The following is a 3,815-nucleotide window of genomic DNA, read 5'->3' as shown; positions in this document are numbered from 1 at the left end:
TCGCCCGTCTCCGCCGCTCCCCTCGCAGCATGCGTCTCTGCGCCTGCGCCGCGACCCTCCCCCCACCCCCACACCGCGCAGGCGTGCGACTCTGCCCTTGCGCCGCGCTGGCCTGCGACTCTGCGCCGGCCTGCGCCGCGCCTGGCGCGCGACTCTGGGCCTGCGCCGCGCCAGCCTGCGACTCTGCGCCTGCGCCAGCCTGCGCCGCGCCTGGCGTGCGACTCTGTGCCTGCGCCTTGCCTGCCTCTGACTCTGCGCCTGCGTCGGCCTGCGCCCGCGCCTGGCGTGCGACTCTGCGCCAGCGCCGGTGCTGTACGTTTGTGAGGGCGGAGCTGAATTCTCCTCAGCCCAGACACTGAGAGCATCGCGAGGGCGGAGCTGTGTTCTCCTCTGCACAGACCTCGGGGGTACCGTGAAGACAGAACAGCGTTCTACCCTGCCCAGACCCTGGCGTGGGGGCACCGCGAGGGCGGAGCTGCGTTGTGCTCAGCACAGACGTTGGCGGCACCGCCTCGCTTTGGGACAACTCGGGGCCGCATCCACAGTGAATAAAATACTTTCTGTTTCTAGCCCTGAATAACGAAGGTCAGAGACTACTTAGAATGGTTCAGTGTGGAAAACGGGAAACCGAAATCCCCTCTGAATCCTGCGCGCAGAGGTTCTCTCCACCCAAGGGTTAGGGTTAGGATTTTAGGGTTAGGGTTTTAGGGCTAGGGCGAGGGCGAGGGTGAGGGTGAGGGTTAGAGGGTTAGAGGTTAGGGGTTAGGGTCAGGGTCAGTTTCGGAGTCGGGGTCGGGTTAGGGGTTAGGGTTGGGGTTGGGTTAGGGTTAGGGTTTGGTTCCATGTTAGGATTAAGATTCGAGTTAGGGTTCGGGTTCTGTTTTGGGTTAGGTTTAGGGTTAGGGTTCGTGTTCGGGTTAGGGTTCAAGCCGTTCTCTTGCCTCAGCGTCCTGAGTAGCTGGGGTTATAGGCACCCACCACCATGTCCAGCTAATTTTTTTATTTTTGGTAGCGACAGGGTTTCACCATGTTTCCCAGGTTTCTCTCGAACTCCTGACATCAAGTAATCCACCTGCCTCCGCCTCCCAAAGTGCTGGGATTACAGGCATGAGCCACCGTGCCCAGCCTTCACTTTCTTCTCTGAGTCAGAGATCTCTAGCAAGATAGCCTTTTCACAACTTTTATTGCAACGGAAGTATTTCAGAACTTGTCAGGTTAAACTGTTAAGGGTATGTCTGTTTTTCTATGATACACTGAATTTAGGAATATATGACTCAGTAATGAAAGTTGATCTGGCATCACCCTTGGCATTTGAGTTCCTAGGTGGAGAAGGGTCTGTTTTTCTGGCATGATCATGTCTTACAGGAATGCAGCACCCCAAGAGGACCCTAGCAATTGGAGAATTTTGTTTACATGACACTAAACCCCAAATAACCTTAAATTCTAAATAAAAGTTCCAAGGGTAATTTGTATAAGGGTCTTGTTTTTTGTTTTTTGTTTTGAGATGGAGTCTCACTCTGTCACCCAGGCTGAAGTGCTGTGGCATGATCTTGGCTCACTGCTACCTCCACCTCCCGAGTTCAAGTGATTCTCCTGCCTTAGCCTCCAAAGTAACTGAAATTACAGGTGCCTGCCACTATGCCCAGCTAATTTTTTGTATTTTTAGTAGAGACCGAGTTTCACCATGTTGGCCAGGTTGGTCTCAAACTCCTGACCTCGTGATTTGCCCGTCCCAGCCTCCCAAAGTGCTGGGATTACAGGCGTGAGCCACTGTACCCAGCCAGTGCCTTGTTTTTAAAGAAAATAAATTATATGACAGGTTTGTTTCATATACATCTATATATATAAACTATACTCGTGAACATTTTACTCAACATTTAAAAATCTTTAAGACCTTTCAATACATAAATCTTACATAACAAAATCTAGCAAAAGTGTATAAAATCTAAACACATTTCTAAAAGAAAGGGTGAGGCTTTCAGGGTGGCTATGCTGTGTTGGATATGGGCAGTGTTCCATCTCTCTTGTGGTTCTGCTTATATGGCAGTTCCAGCTCACAAGAGCCCTCGGAGCCTGTCTGTTGGCCTGCATCCTGTGGCATTTGGCAAGTGAGATCTGTTTAATATAAGGTGTCCATAAAGCCAAGATTATGATATCTAAAAATAATCAACACTAATTCCCCAGAAATTTTGTCTTTTTTGACCAAGCCACTGGTGCAATGTGGAGTCACTGCATTATATGCAAAAAGAATAATGCCCTCACTCCAGAACTGACCCTTGGTGGTGACTCCCCCCTTTATTCTAGGAGATGTTAACATTAGCTATGGCAATGTAAAAACGGTGTTTCTGGACCTCCCGGGTTCACGCCATTCCCCTACCTCAGCCTCCCGAGTAGCTGGGACTACAGGCGCCCGCCACCTCGTCCGGCTGGTTTTTTTGTATTTTTTTAGTAGAGACGGGGTTTCACCGTGTTAGCCAGGATGGTCTCGATCTCCTGACCTCGTGATCCGCCCGTCTTGGCCTCCCAAAGTGCTAGGATTACAGGCTTGAGCCACCGTGCCTGGCCTTGCTCATTTCTTTTATAATAACTAAGTCATATAAATTGAGCTCACAAAAATATTTATATTAATAAAATTATAATTTATCATTTGTAATGTTTGAGTTTTTCTTGTACATTTTTATATAGCAAGAAAAACAGTTTTTACTGTTAAAAATGGTTTTTAAAAAATCAGAGCAAGCCTAAACCCCTTCATTTTATAAATACAATAACCTGAGGCTCTTCATTGCTGGTGACTCACACAGGCACACACTCAGCATTGCTGGATGTCAGCTCAGGATCCAGAATGCATTTGAACAATTCATGCTAAATTAATAAATGCACTTTAATATAGGCCCATATTAATCCCAAAATAACTAAACCTGTGGAATTTGTAAAATGAGATGTTTATGAATGAGGACATGGCATTTTGACTTAGTTCTGATTCCCACCTTTCTGAAAGCAGAATCTACAGTCTATTTTCCCATTGCTAGATTTCAGAGGAGAGCCTGGTGTCACTTACAGCAGACATTGCAGATGCCTCAGCATTTCGGATGAAGACGGTAAAGACCTTCTTTGTTTCAAAAAAACCTTTGTTTTCCAGGGGAGAAAACACAGGTTGGATCTAAACTCAATCCTCCTATTGAAATATTTTAATGACACTGAAAGAGGTTGTTGCATTTGGCAGGTGCAGGTGGAGCTGTGCAGTCCTGCACTGAAGCCCTGCAGTCCTGGCTTCTCAGTGGAGCTAGAGGAGAATTATATTAATGTGTTTGCACTACTTGCTCAATTGTAAAGCATAACAAATATATTTAAGGCATGTTTTTAAAATGAGAATAAAATAGTTTAACAATGTTTATACACCTATTTTAGTTATTACATTCTCTAATCTATTTTTATCCTCACAACCATGGAAGCGCTCCACCATCTCCATTTCAGAAAGTAGACAGTAACTGAACAACACTATCTTCTTTTAAAAAACATTTATTTCATTATGAAAGTTTATGGCTTATGTAATTAATACCTTTTTGTGGTCTGCATTCAATGGGTGTGGGCATCTGCACACTGTCGTGGGTCCACCATTGTGAAATCGCACACAGTGGTCTCACTGCCCTAAACAGCCAAGGCTCTCTGCCCATCCATCCTTTCCTCTCCCCAACCCCTGTCAACCACTGATCATTTTGCTATCTATGTAATTTTCCCTTTTCCAAAATGTCACATAATGCCCACAGCAATGAATGCGAGTTTCTTTTGCTCCACATCCTCACCAGCATTTGCTG

General features: G+C 46.4%; 1 long non-coding RNA gene across 2 annotated transcripts; it reads left to right on the top strand.

The window, feature by feature from the left end:
* The first annotated feature begins 227 nt into the window (after positions 1-227).
* LOC105497540 (uncharacterized) lies at positions 228-3,402 on the top strand. Of its 2 annotated transcripts, none has more exons than XR_011618833.1 (2): positions 228-585; positions 3,030-3,402. It is a non-coding gene; the product is annotated as an uncharacterized lncRNA (long non-coding RNA). The 2 variants fall into 2 exon arrangements; XR_011618834.1 differs by lacking the exon at positions 228-585 and adding an exon at positions 1,007-1,229.
* The last annotated feature ends 413 nt before the right edge of the window (positions 3,403-3,815 follow it).

Source organism: Macaca nemestrina, unplaced genomic scaffold, assembly GCF_043159975.1.
Source record: "Macaca nemestrina isolate mMacNem1 unplaced genomic scaffold, mMacNem.hap1 Scaffold_138, whole genome shotgun sequence".
Lineage (NCBI taxonomy): Eukaryota > Metazoa > Chordata > Mammalia > Primates > Cercopithecidae > Macaca > Macaca nemestrina.
Note: the sequence above shows the minus strand (reverse complement) of the source record. Positions and strands in the feature narration are given on the sequence as shown.